This window comes from Tamandua tetradactyla, chromosome 19, assembly GCF_023851605.1.
Source record: "Tamandua tetradactyla isolate mTamTet1 chromosome 19, mTamTet1.pri, whole genome shotgun sequence".
Lineage (NCBI taxonomy): Eukaryota > Metazoa > Chordata > Mammalia > Pilosa > Myrmecophagidae > Tamandua > Tamandua tetradactyla.
This window is the reverse complement of record NC_135345.1, coordinates 72,751,437-72,767,260: the sequence shown is the minus strand read 5'-3', so window position 1 is coordinate 72,767,260 and position 15,824 is coordinate 72,751,437.

The window sequence follows — 15,824 nt, the reverse complement described above, 5'->3', positions numbered from 1 at the left end:
ATGTTATACTGTACAATTTTAAAAAGTTAAAAAAAAAACCAATACTGTAGGTTGGAAACATTTGATTAGACTATCTCCCCAGAGATGTGACACACTGAATTGTCATCCATTCCAGATAGGTCTTGATTAGTTCACTAGAGTTTTTAAATAGGGAAACATTTTGGAAAACCTCAGAAATTAACAAAGCCTCAGGGCTGACAGAGAGAGGGTTGACACAACCTTCACAGTAAAGCTAACACAGATTCTGGCACTTGAGAACACAGACATGGATGTTTGGTGATGCTTTGAGGCCAGCAGACATTACCATGAGATGCTGAGCAAGCTAGAACCTGGAGAAAGCCAAAAGAAGCCAAAAGATGACAGCCAGCCCTGGAGAAGCAAAGTGAGGGTCCCCCACAGGAACAGATGCTGAAAGCAATGGAGCCCAGGAGCAAGATGCCAGCTACATGTCTTCCCAGCCGACTTGGTGTTTCTGACCCATTGATCTTCCTTGTTCCTTCTCTGGATGCCTTAGTTTGGACATTTTTATCAGCTTAGAACTGTAGACTTGTAACTTATTAAATTCCCTTTTTAAAGGCCATTCAATTTCTGGTATATTGCACTCTGGCAGCTTACAAACTAATACAGGTAGAACTGACATCTTAGCAACATTTAGTTTTCCAATCTATGAACCTGGAATTTCTTCCATTTATTTAGGTTTCTTTGATTTTTTTTAAGCAATGTTTTGTAGTTTTCTATGTACAAAACCTTTGCATCCTTGGATAAATATATTCCTAGATATTTGATTCTTTTTGTTGCTATTATGAATGGAATTTTTTTCTTTATTTCTTCTTTTGATTGTTTATTGCTTGTGAAAAGAAACACTACTGAATTTTGGGTGTTACTCTCATACCCCACCACTTTGCTGAATTTGTTGTTTCTTCTAAGAACTTCATTGTGGATTTTTTCAGGCTTTCTTGTGATATCCTATAAATAGGGAAAGTTTCCTTTCCAATCTGGATGCCTTTTAGTTCTTTTTTCTCACCTAAATGCTCTGACAAGAACTTCCAGTACAAAGTTGAACAGTGGTGACACTGGCATCTTTGTCTAAATCCAGATCTTAGAGGGAAAGTTTTCAGTCTTTCACCACTAGGTAGGATGTTAGCTAGGGCTTTCCTATATGCCCTTTTTCTTGTAGAGATAGTTTCTTTCTATTTCTAGTGTTCCAGAGTTTTTATCAAGAACGTTGCTGTATTTTATCAAATGCCTTTTCTACATCAATTGGGATGATCATGTTTTTTTTCTTCAATCTGTTAATATAGTGTATTACATTAATTGATTTACTTATACTGAACCAACCTTGCATAACATATATAAATCCCACTTTATCATAGTGCATACTTCTATTAATAGGCTGCTGAGTTTGGTTTGTTACTGGTTTTTCTTTTAGGATTTTTCCATCTAGATTCATAATTGATCTGCAGTTTTCTTTTTTTTCTTGTGATATCCTCATCTGGCTTTGGAAAGTGGGTGATCTGGCCTCATAGAATGAGTTTGAGAGTGGTCCCTGCTCTTCATGTTTTTTGGAGGAGTTTGAGCAGCGATAAAGTCTTCCTGGAATATTTGTTAGAATTCCCCTAAAAAGCCATCTAGTTTTAGCTTTTCACTGTTGGGAGGTTTTGATTACTAAGTTAATCTCTTTATTAGCAGTTGGTTTGTTGAGGTATTTTATTTCTTCCTGGTTCAATGTAGGTAGTTTGTGTATTTCTAAGAATTTGTTCATTTCATCTATGTTATTTAATTTATCAGCATATAATTTGTTTATGTTATCCTTTTATAATCCTTCTTTATTTCCATGGGATCAGTAGTAACACCCTCCTTTTCACTTCTGATTTTCAGTATTTGTAACCTCTCTTTTTTTTCTTTGTCAAAATCTCTCTATTTTTCTTTGTCAGTCTAAATCAATCTAGTTGATTTTATTGATCTTTTCAAAACACAAGCTTTTGGATTTGTTGCGTCCCTCTACTGTTTTTTCTTGTGTTCCATTTTATCTATTCTCATTCTTGTCTTTGTTCTTTCCTTCCTTCAGCTTACTCTGTTGTTCAGTTTGCTCTTCTTTTTCTGGATCTTCCAGTTTTGATGTTTGGTCTCTGATTTAAAGTCTTTCTTCTTTTTTAATGTAAGTGTTTAGAGCTGTAAATTTCCCTCTCAATACTACCTTTGCTGCGTCCCACAAATTTGGGTATGTAGTATTTTCATTTTTATATACCTCAATTTTGCTTGTGGCTGTCTTTCTAACACTTTGGTTGCTTAAGTGTATGTTTTTAATTTCCACATATTCATGAATTTTCCATTTCTCACACTGTTGTTGATTTCTTGCTTCTTTCTTCGTTGGAGTACATGTACTATATTATTTCAATATTTCTTAATTTGTTGAATCTTGTTTTGCTTACCTACATATGATCTACACTGCAGAATAGTTCATGCACACTTCAGAAGAATGTGTATTCTGTTTTCATTGGATGCAATGATCTATACATATCTGTTAGATCTCATTGGTTTAATGTATCATTCATGTACTGTACTTCCTTATTCATCTTCTGACCAGATATTCTATCTGTTATTGAGAGTGGTGTGTTTTAACACCTCCTACTACTAATATAGAATTGCTAAGTTCTTCCTTTAAATCTGTCAGTATTTGTTTATATTTTGGAGCTCTGCTGTTAAGTGTATTTATAATTGTTACATCTTCCATATCATTAGATAATGGCCATCTTTGTCCCTCATGACTGTTTTTTACTTAAAGTCTATTTTACCTATTTTACTAAAGCTACCCCAGCTCTCTTTTGGTTCTTACTTGCATGGTAGTTTTTTCTAACCTTTCACCCTCAACATACTTGTATCTTTGACATTAAGGTGAGTCCCTTAAAGACAGTGTATAATTGTTTCATGCTATTTTATCTAGTCAGCCAATCTCTGCCATTTGACTAGAGAATTTAACCCATTTAAATTTAAAGTTACTACTGATAATACAGGATTTTCTTCTGTCATTTTGCTATTTAGCTTTTGAAAGTCTTTTATCTTTTTTGTCCCCCATTTCTGTTAAAACCTACTTTTATACTTATTTTCCTTTTGTCTTGTACCGTATTGAGTGCCTTCTCATTTCTATCTTGATGTATTTTTCATCTGTTTTCTTTTGTGGTTCCCATGGGGTTAAAGTTTTACATCCTAAATATATAACAATGGTATTTGTTTTGATACCAACTTCACTTCAATACCATGCACAAACCACATGGGCCTCCCTTCTATGTGACTACACAAATTCCATTTGCCTTCTAAAATCCTTCTCAGGATTCTCTTGGTTGTGGATATGCGAGACTTTCCTTACACTTTTTCCCAACCCTACCAAGTCTAACTACTCTCTCTGCAAGTGCATTTGCTTCTGCTGTGCCTTACCTTAAAACTTGACGCCATCTTCCTTTCTCCAAAGCACAACTTTATTCTTCAACAGCCATAACCAAAAGCATTCAGCTATAATATAAACCACCCTCAAGCAGAGATCTTTGTCTCTTTCTCAATTATGTATTCTAAACATTGGCACATAATAGACGTTGAATGCAAAACCATTGAATAAATGGAAGGTTTAAGAAAACAGAGTAATCACAATGCAATAAAGTAAGAAATCCTAATCCCACAATCTGTCATTTTTCAGTGTTCCACTAAATTCTTAGTACCCATTCACTCTTTCTACTGGGGAAAACCCATTTTTTCCCTGGAAGGAAGTGAACTAGGTAACCTCATAATAATATTTCAGAAATGCTACCTTCGGCACAGAAAACATATCCTTGTACACCACTTTCTGGAACAATTGGCCTTCATTTATTCCAAATTCAGCATTCCAGAATAGGATTTTACTTTACCTTTGCATAATCAAAGGTTCATGCAAATGCTTACCTCTAAAACTGTAAGCCCATCTAACCCAATGGTGATAGGGAATTCACCTTAACAACACAAAGCACCAATGGAATCTTCGATGATCCAAGGTTTTTTCCCTTAAAGACTTCAAAGGACCCATATCAATTCCTACACATATACACAAACACTACACACCCACACAGAATAATCTTTAAAAGTGTAAATTGTTTCCTAATCACAGTTGAATCTGCATTAAGAGAAGGTATGTGAAAAGGAGAGAATTTATCTCTGTTTATCGAATGACAGGAGTCCTACCCATCTCCACTACCACCCTATGTATATGCAATGAAAACTTTGAATCTGCTGTAATTCTTTTTACCTTTAAATTATATGCAAATGCTACAATTAATAACGTTACTTGTGACCTTTCTCACAAATGATGGCACATACCAACACGCTGTGATATTCAGCTGAGAACCACAGTGCAATACATTTCCATTGTTTAAGTCCACCCATTGCAGGGTATTTGTTTTATCAGGGGAAACTAAGATGGAGACCATGTAACTCCATCCAGACTGGGACCATTTTGAGAGTAAAATTGGGTGCTCTTAATTATTACATGAAGACAAAATGGTGTAATCCAAAATTGTCCCAGACAAACTGGAATATATAGTTACTTTAATCATTTAAAAATTCCTTCAATTTCTAATGACCAAGCTAAAATATACCAATCCACATGCTTTCCTCCTTATCTACCATTCAGAATGAAACAGATATTTCCCCTTTCCTCAATGACAAATGCCTCTACATGTTTTCTGAACCCCATCTCCTCTAACCTTTTGAGCCTTTCTATAATATTTTCTCTGTCTCTTCTTTCCAACTTCTCTCTCTAATTTCTTTCCGTCTGCATTCAAATATGCTGTTATCTCTCCCAATTAAAAAAAAAATCCTTCCCAACCCCATGTTACTAACTTCTCTTATACAAAAAAAATATGTATTGGACATTCTCTAATTTATTTCTCCATTCTGACTATACCTTCTATCCATTTTATTCTGGTTTCCATGCACAATGTTTCACTCAGTGCCTTTGACAAGATCTCACCACAGGTTTCTGTCCTATTTCCAATTTATTTTAGTTCTATCTCCTTAAAGTCTCAACAGCACTTGATAATATTGGCAGTACTATCTTCCTCAATATTTTCTCCCCTGACTTTCCTGATACCACATTCTAAGTTTTTGACTGTTATTCTTCAATATTCTCAGTGTACTCCTTCTCTACCTGTCCCTTATTTGTTAGTATTCTTCAAGTTCTATATTGAGCCCTTTTCTGTTCACACTCCACAAACTTACTTAGGTAATATCTACTCCCATGGTTTCAATTACTATCTTCATGCTGATGGCTTCCAACTGTGTATCTTCAGCCTAGATTTCTTTTCAGATTTTTAGATTTGACTAACCACACCTCTTTTATAAAAACTTCAAAGTTTACATATCCAAAATTGAACTTACCTTCTTCAAAATATTTGGCCCAAGCCTAGTGCCCCTGTTTTTAGTAAATGGCATTCCCATTCACTGGTTGCCCAGGTGAAAAAAATTGGAAGTCATCCTTGACTCTTCTTCTTCCTCTTTCTTCTATAACCGATTATTTCTACTTGCAAATAGCTCTGAATTAGTCATATGATTTCCATCGATTGTTCCCTAACTTAGACCATCATCATCTTTCCTCTGTATTAAAACTCTCTAAAATGAGGCTACAGTCATTAGCTAAAAATATGTGAGGATATAAATGTAGAGCTATTGTTTACCTTCCTTGCTATCCCTTGAGGATAGCCTGGCTAAAAATACAACCAGTACAAAGGAAAGCACAACAGACAACTGATGAGGAAGCAGATGCCTCATGTAGTGCATGAACCTCTTTGGTAATTCATGCCTAAAGCCACATTTTCCCTTAGACTTTCCAGCTATCTGAGTCAATGCAATTCATTTTCCACTTGATTAGGCAAATTTATTGGATTCCCATCCCTTGTGATTTAAAAGTCCCAACCTATAAAATTACTGGTCCAAGACATAAGTAATCATTTATCCTCAGTTTCTTGTCCAATGTCTGGTCTGGTGACTCATTTGTTCAGTGAGGTATGTAAAGCATTTTACATTCAACTTTGCCTCAATACCAACACAGCAATGTGCTTTCATTCATGTCACAAGTATTTATTGAATATCTACTATAGGCCAGGCACTCTTCTAGATATTGGAGATACAAGAATGAACAATATATATAAAGCCTTATGCTAATGGAATTTATGTTTAGTATATCAAAAAATAAGAAGTAGAGAATTAAGATGTGCTGGTTGGGGAAAATATTTACTGTATTTGTCTGTCAATCTTAGAGTAGCTCCTTGGATTTCAAGAAGCAAGATATGCCTGAATTAAAGAAATTCTTTTGTGTGTGGCTTTCAACATAAGATATTTATATAAAAATGGATCAAGGACATGATATCCACCAAAATTTAGGTACAAAGAAACTTCAGGATTTATTTTCCATCAGAAACAAATTTTGCTTATAGAGCACTGAAGATCCAGATCACAGCAACTCATTCAGGCTCACTGACCCTTTAACTCAATTCAAGGTACAATGGGGGAAAAAATACAATTCTCAGATTAAGCAGTCCTGGATTTGAATCCTGGATTTAAATTGGTGTGTTCTCTTGGAAATGTTTCCTAAACTTCCTAAGCCTCTACTTCCTCATCTTTAAAAGGAGGATTATCACACCTAATTCACAAAGGCCTGTTCTGCCAGATAGATAATCAGAATAAATAGATAGTAATTTTTTGTCTTGTCTTAAGGAGCTGTTAAATTTCGGTAAATACTTAGAAAATTAGCCAGTGGTCATTAAATATTAGTTGAATGATTGAGTGCTAACACAAATATTACATGAAGTGATACATACAAAAGCATTTATAAGCTATAAAATGTTATATAAATGTCAGTACCTTTCTGTAACTTTACTATTTTTATTCCTGTGTGAACCAAGGGGAGGAGGAGGTATTGGAAAGAGAAAGAAGTCTAAGAGTGGACTTGAACAAAAGTTAAAGTCTAAACCTCAAAGAGGAGAGTGTGCAAGGTCTACTCTAAACATCTCCAAGTAGGGGAACTTTGGTTTCACAGCTTCCAGTCTTTGGGTTCCCTTTCTTGGCACCCTCAGGTTCTCTCTATAAACAACCTTACTTCTACACTCCATCTATTTACCAAAATTAATACCTCACCTAGCCACACTCCCAGTTTTTAAAAGTTGGTTGTTGAAAACAATAAGTGATAATTATCTACTATTATCAAAATGTTGCTGTTTTTGTGCCCTAATGCTTTGGATTTTATCTTTATTTCTCTAAAGACAATCACTAGCACCAACACCCTCCTTCTTTAGATACTTCTTAAGGTTAAAATTCCCCCACAATAGTAGTAGTCTCTGAGTGACTTTTTCCCTTTCATTTTTAGGTTTTCCAAGTTTTCTACAAGTTAGAATTCTAATAAAAAAATTCATAATATTGCTTTTAAATATAATTTCAAAAAGTAAAGATACCCCAACAAGCATGTTATTTATTTTCCCATTTCTTTATTAACTGTTACCCTAGTTTCCTAATGACCTGAATCAGTTTCCCTGCAATGAATATCCTCTTTTTTTCCATGGAAAATTGAACCAAACACAGTTGAAAATATTATGTTCTATCCTTGGTAACTTGTTTATCCACCCCAGCTTTTAGAAAATTAGAACTGGTAGATAATGTTTTCTTGTCTTGTCTTAAGCAGTTTGTAAGGTAAATACTTGAGTATGGGCAGTTACTTCCTAAATAACAGCTTAGGATTTAGAGGAGAAAATTGATCAGAAGGAGACAAATCTAAGGAAATAGATTTTTGTTCTTTCATCTCTGAAGAATCTTTGGATTACCCTATGCATCTAGTTGTCTAGAAATAGTCATTATTTTCATTTAAATGAATTGCTTACTATTATAATGTTATATCTTAGCACAGTAAAGACTGTGCATATAATTAAATGTATTGGCTTAAATTTTTTGTTTAGTTTCAATTGAAAAAAAAGCATTTTTGTATATTCTTTAAGCTTTTGAAATTCTTGTCATAGTAAAATTACTTACACCTAACTTTTAATAGAAGGAATAAATTTAGTCATGGATATCAGGTTACCAGGATAACTGAGACAAGGCTAAGGGCATTAGATGGGGCATAGTCGTGGGAGGAGGTCAGACTCAGAAAGAAGCTCAGAACCTATAAGTTAAGGTGGATCTGGAACCCTGTGAGCCATTGGCACTGGAAGAATGCATTAATTCTATTAGTCAATGATATACAAAGGACCAAAACTCAGTTTAGAACATTTAAAGAGTCCCAAAACAAGAGTCTTTGAAGTAGAGGTTAATAACATGGGCAGGGTTTGAGAAGGGGTCCTGGGTACTAGCGGCAATCAAAAACTTCCCATTTTGCCAAATTCCTGAATCACCTCCATGGGTTTTTATGTGGCTCCTATTGAAATAGAAACAAAGTAGCATGATGTGTCCAGGCCTGAGTAAAGGCTTAGTAATAGAAGTATATGGATGGAGAAGAGAGGGTAGACAATTTAATTTTGTGTTGGGTAGGAGAAAAAGAGCAGGAAAGATGCAGAACAAAGTTTTCTTTTTTTAAAAAAATAGCCAAGATAATTGTGATGGTCAGTTTCATGGGTCAACTTGGCCAGGTGATGGTGCCCAGTTGTCTGTTTAAGCAACCACCAGCTTATCTCTTGCTGTGAGGACAATTCATGGACATAAATCATGAGCCTGGTGGTTGCATCCATGGTTGATTACATCTACAGTCAGCTAAAAGGAGTGTCTTCTGCAATGAGTGACACTTAAATCTAATCCCTAGAAGGCTTTTAAGGAGAATTCAGAAGAGACAATTTCTCTTTCTGCTTTAGCTAACCAGTCTCTCCTGGGAGTTCATTGCAGACCTTCATTGGAACTGTCAGCTAACAGCCTGCTCTGCAGATTTTAGACCCTTGAGTCCCCAGGCTGAGTGAGACACTTTTATAAATCTTATAATTACAGATGTATCCTGTTGGTTCTGTTTCTCTAGAGAACCCTGACTAATACAATAATAAAAATAAAGCTTCAAATGTTTCAATTTGAGACTGAAATAATCAAGGCATTCTCACCCCTCACCCCTACCCTCCATTCTACATTATTCTTAGACTTGGCAAAACTCAATAAGTACATTTAAGAAATTTAAGAGAAGGATAACAAAATCACCATTCCTATATTTAAAGAAAAAAAAATGCTATCCTATCACTTATTTTCCTGAGGGCCTTTCAAGGATTTAGAATATAGTCACAAACACAACTTGAAAGTATGTATAAGAGAATATGTAGTATTAAACAATTTTCAGCTCAGAAAAATTGTTTCCAGGGTTCCTCCAGTATGTAAGTGAGACAGATACAGTTTTTGGAATGGAAATATTTCTATACTGAAAAGGAGATGCAGTTTGGACCTGGATTGATGAAGAGGAAACAGAATCCCAAAATCTTATTACCTGACAAAGCTGCCAAGAGCCTGAAGGGCTGCTCCATTACTCAGGCACTAGCTCTCAGACATGGATTTTTTAAAATTTGGTCAAGAACTCGCTCAAAACCAAAATGATTCTAAGAATAAAACAGAGATACATTTGGTCTTTATGAAATTATTACTTTTAATACTTAGTAAAGAAAGACAGTGAAATATGTTTTTTATTTCCACATTTACAAAATCTCATATCTAATGCTTGCCTATTCATTTTGCTTGATCCATTTTTTCCCCAACTAAATGGTGGGGAAGATATTTATGAAAGTAGGAATAAAAAATTTCTATTAACAGAAATATTAACTCTATATCATCTTATGTGCTACTTTGTGTATCTGAGCAAAGAGTGAGATAATCTCAGAATGAAGGACAACATGTGAAGAAGACACCTAAGATAAGCAGAAACATTTTTCCTCAGAAAGCTAAATTTTTAATTTTCTAGATCTGTAAGAGAAGAAGGGTTGGTGTAAAGTTTGGGGTTGAGTATAGCGCATTGCTATGGAGAAAACTATTCTAGAGCAAATAAGAGAAACTTGCTGTTATCTTTCTTTTCTGACAGGTAATTAAGTAAAACGGCTTTTTAGACTAAAGCTTAAAATTAATAGCTTCCTAGAAATTCTTGTATGATGATTTGAACTGTATGTACCCCAGAAAAACATGTTTTTAAGTCTAATACATTCCTATGGGTGTGAACCCATTGTAAGTAGGAAATTTTGATGAGGCTACTTCAGTTAAGGTCTGACCCACCTCAGTCAGGATGGGTCTTAATCTTATTACTGGAGTCCTTTCTAGGAAAATGAAATGCTGAGAGACAGCCACAGAAACAGGAAGGCAAAATCAATGAAACCTGGGAGAGAAGAATGAGGCTAGCCTATGCGGCCATGCATCTTGTCATGTGACAAAGGATCCAAGGAAGTATCTATGGTCTTCAGGAAGAAAACATAGACTTGATGATTCCTTGATTTGGACATTTTCCGAGCCTCAAAACCATGAGCAAGTAAATTCCCATTATTTGAACCAAACTTTTCCAGCCCAGGAAACTAAATCACCCTGGAAACCAAGTGGTAAAGGCTTGACTTCCATTTACAGCACTTTTTAATATCAGCTATGAGGAGGTTAAGGGGCAATACATATGAACATACAGTAAAATTTGTCCCTGACTGGGAATCTGGGGTTCTGAGACCCCCAGCCGTGGGACTTTGGCTAATCGGTCATCCTCTCTGAGTCTTAATTTCGTGGACAAAGAAAAAAAAGTATGATATAAATAAGTATTGCCCCCTGCACTGGTATCCTTTTTAGTAACATGACCTCCAAGTTTTAGCTAAGTCCCAGGATGACTGTCTAGAAACTGTATTTCCACACTTCTTTGTAACTAGGAGTGGTCCTGAAATAGCAAGGGTGATTTTGCAAACTTCAAGTCATCTTCTAAGACAAAATCATTTGCAATGGATTCATACCCTTCCCACTGGTCAGGAAATGGCAAAAGCTAGAGCAACTGTCTTATACCTAGCAATGGGAGCCACAAATGGAGAATGGAAGCGTCCCCCTACCAGCCTGGATTCCTGAAGGACATCCCTGAGTTGAGAAATCCCAATATCCCTGCACACTTATCTCTGGACTCTTGTGTGAGTGAAGAAAAAATTCACTTTTATGTTATTTAAGTTACTTTATTTTGGGATCATTTCATTACATTAGCTTAGCCTGAGCCTTAACTAATGCAGAAAGTGCTGAAAAAATAATCTCTAAAGTGTGTTTCAGTTCTAAATGTCAATAAATATATCGAGGAAATGCAAAAATTTTCCTTTAGGGCTAAAGCAAAAGGGAGAATAAGAATTGTTATCCTGCTAATGCTGATTGCAGAAGCACATGTTGCGGCTTAAGATCAACTTTTAAATGATGATCTATACTTCTCTTTCTGTGCTCCTTCGACTTAGAGGTCCTCTCATTATACCTTTTAATTGCTCTGTTAATCATTTTTAATACCCTTCTATTTTAAAACCATGCAGTATGACAATAGATTACCTCCCCTACAAAGGCTATCTTTAAATTCCCACGGACATTTAGTAAAATTTTATGATCCCCAGGCATAATCCTATGAGAAGATTAAGCCACTGAAAGCAGTTTTCTGCCAATCAGCATTAGGCAACCGGAGTGGGCTTGCAGATGATGTAGGGCTTGAAATCTGAAATCCTGCAGTTTACATAGGGAGCCAGAGGCACTCTAAGAAAGTCAAGTAAGCCACTCATTTTTGCTTATGCAAGTCCCTGACAAAAAATGATCTTAAAGAACCTTCCAAAAGTTTTGTAAAAGCCTAGAATTAGACTCTTGATTTCACACAGATTTTGTACACACACCACGAACAGATTATATTTTATTAATTGCTAAACCTTTTTATTAGAAATATTTTCATTGCAACCTTATTATAAAGCCTCAATTATCTGAAGGATCAAAAAATTCTTTGACTTAGCTGAATTCCTTGTGTAAATTTAGACTGTTATCTGTTGATGTCTAAAGGAGGAAGACATCTTCTGGATAAGTTTTAATGCAGACAGATGAATTCAAAGCTGGTAAGTTTTCCAAGATAATGTATCCTATAATGAAGAGATCTAGGCATACCATACCAAAGGCCAACTAAATGGCATTCATGGCATTGCAGTGGGAGAGGTGATATCTAAAAGAAAGTATAAAAGAATTTAAAAAAGAAGAACAAGAAGGAAAGAAAAGTAAGGTGCATGGGTATTTCAGTGGTAGAGTGCTCACCTTCCATGTGGGAGACCAGGGTTCAATTCCAGGATCATGCACCCCCACCCCCACCAAAAAAAAAAAAAAAAAAAGAAAAGAAAAGAAAATTTGAGTCATGCAGAATTATACTAATCTATTTCCCACACTGGGTGCAGAATAACTATTTAAAAATACAACTCCAATCATTGTCATTCCCCTGCTTAAAATACATAAATGTCTTCCCCTTTCCCTTAGTAAAATCTTGGAAATCCCTACTTGACCTAAAAATGTGTTGAACATCCAGCCATAACTTTCTGATATCACAGCAGACCATTGTCCCCAGTGCTCTCTCCAGTCCAGCCGTACTGGATTCCTCTCAACTCTCTGCATCCTCTTATCCAAATCAGGGCCTTTGCTTAGACTGTTCCCTTCTCTTTTCCTAGCCAAGTCGTCCTCTAAATCTTACTTAAAACATCATTTCCTAGAGAGAAAAAAAACTGTCACCTCCCGGACTAGTTAAGATCACTCTCCACCCCTACCTTCACTTGCTTTACTAATTAGCTTTTCCTACATTACCCTGTACTTCTTCAAAGTACTGTGTCCTCCTGAATTATTTAATTATTTGGTTAATGTCTGTCTTTGGTGCTTAGTTGTAAGCCTAGGCTGGGACTGTGTCTGTTTCATTCATGGCTTGTCCTCTATACCTAAACCAGTGGCAAGTACATTATTAATACTCAAGAAATATTTGTTGACTGGTTCCCTTCATTTTAACTGGGACCCCTCTGTTCCCAAATATTGTCTCAATGATCCCACATCCTTAGTGGTAATTTCCAACAAACTACTTCTATCCTCATGTATATATTCATGTGCCTGAAGGCAGCCTCATATTTCTATAACTCATAGTTGTCATACCTAACATTTTATTCCATTCCAGCACACATCTGTACAAGCAATAACATTTGTAAATGGACTAATCTCCAGGAATGTTTTTGATTTGGGTCCTATATTACTGAAAAGAATCTCAATTATTTGGCAAGCTAACATACTCGTGAGATTTTATCTATCCAGCAAGACAGATGAGAGAAATGTGTGATAGAGAACATGAAAGGAATGAAACACATTTTAAAGCAAACAGTTGCTTAACCTGCATTTCTTGACATGAAAACTTTTGGTAATGTACTGACATGAGAATGTAGTGAGAATTATCTAGAATCTATGGAATAGCTAAAGTGAATCTAAAATCATATATTTTTATATCTCTATTTATTTCTGCGTGGGTCTCTATGTTTAAAATTGGGAAAAAAAGCAGAGCAAATATTCAAAGTAGGTTATTTCTACCTCACAGGTCAATTCTAAGTTAGTTTGACTTTTGATTCACAAAGAACTGCACTGATTTTTTATTTAAAAAAAATCTTTCAAACAGATTCAGAAGTATCTCTGTAATGAAACTCTTGATGAATGTGTTGACTATATGGAAATATTTTGACTATTTTAAAAGTTTCTGACTATATGTGACTTCGACAGATAATCTTGAAATGGGATAATAGCCAGAGATAACTATATTATTACACATAATATGTTCAGTTTCTCTGGTCACAAAATAACTGATGGGCAGCAGGTCCATTTTGAATTCCATCATATAATGAAATATACTTCAGTAAGGTCTCTACTCTAAGGGACACAAGGACCGATGTGACTCAGTGTGTACTATACTTAATTTATGTAATTCATTTAGTAAATATTTTTTGAGCACTTGCTCTGTGCCAACTATGTGGCAGATGCTGTTAGCAAACAGAAACAACAAGAGCCCACAGATATTACCTGCTGTGTGTGTGCCAGGCCCTTTGCTGAACACATTACCTGCATTATCACCTTTAATCCTCGCCATAGTCCTATGAGGTAGACCTAGCATTGTCCTCATGTCATGAGGAACTTGAATCTCATAGGTTTAATAGTGCGTCCAAGGGCAAAAAGGCCAGAATGTAAATACAGTTAAGTCTGACTCCAAGTGCCTAAATTCTTACACAGTGTATTATACTACTTCACAATACACAATATAGCATGACTCAGTTCTATATTACAATACTATTTAATATAGTATTATAATACTATATTATAATACAGTAGTAGGATAATATTATAATACCATATCGAGCATTTTTTTTTACCAATATCCATAAAGTACAGGTTGAATTTTTCACCTGAGAAAGATCATACAAAATGGGTTGGAGAAAGGAGGTTTAATTCCATGGTAACACTGAAATGGCAATAAATAAATAAATAATCATCTCTTAGAATGGGTTTCCAGATCATTTCACATGCAATACCCAAGTTCAGAAGTCAGGATTATAGTGATTTGAGCTTGGCTTGAGTGACCCTAAGGAAAAAAGAAATCAAAGAAAGTATGTCAGAATCTGGAGTCCAAGGGTGTGTATATGTGCATGTGTGTGTGTGTGTGTGTGTGTGTGTATGTGTGCAAAATGAAAATAGTTCAGTGGCATATTGAGTCAAGAAAAAAGAATCTGCCTTCTAATCACTAAAGGACAGGCTGAGTTGAATCTGCTTATGTGTGATTTTGATAGGGGAGAACGCATAGTATTCATGTTTTTCTCTAAAAGATCGTGATCTAAAATTTTGAACCAAAACAGAAAAAAAACAACAACAACATTTTCACAGGCCCAAAGAGAAGGTGGTATACAAATATAACTATTAGTTACACTCAAAATTCTGAAAACAATTATAGGACCATCCAAGCAAGAGAATAATTGGCCCCTGTTCTTCTGCTGAGCCTCTATTCTCTGGCATTTGTCATTTTGGTATTTGGTCTTTTACGTCAGAGAGGGGGTATGTCTTTCCTGCTGCTGAGCATTCTTCCCACGAATTTAACACACCTGGCCTCTCTCTGACTCCTCTCTCATTCTGTCCAAGAAGAGTGGGAGTGACTGAACTTGACTGGTGCACTGACTTAACCTGATTGGTATGTTTGAAAGTGACACTGAACGTTTTCAGAAAGAATGTGTTTTACTCTGCACTTCAGATAGAATCTACCCTTGGAGGGTGTGGATTCACCTGTCCTAGTCTAGTGTGGCCAAGCTGAATAAATGAGCTTAATTTTAATTTCAACATTAGCAAAAAAAGCCACCTTGTCCAGAGATACAAAGCAAATTTACTTATATTAGTTAGTCTTATCAGTAATTACAGTCATATTTTGATGTTCACTTACTGATTTTTTTTTCTACCTTGTAGTTGGTTTTAAAACTGAGTAGAGAATCTTGGTGTTATTTAATATGCTTCTTCAAAGGCTACCAAATTTGAGATAAAAAGACAGCAGAAGCTTGCAAAAAAAGGACACACAAGAAGAAAAACTTCTCTAGTATATTCTAGAAATGAAGACCTTAATTGGAGAAAGGTGATTACAATAAAACTCTGTCAGCCCAATTTTCCATCCCCAAGCATTATTAATATAGCCCTGCTTAGCCAACTCAAGTGTGATCCATTTTTAAATGAGTATATTAGCAGTTTACCTGCAGAAGCCCAGAGACTTGGCAAGTAGATGGCTTATAACCCCAGTTCTACCCCAGTAGGAAATTCTGCTATTGGGAATTAGAATG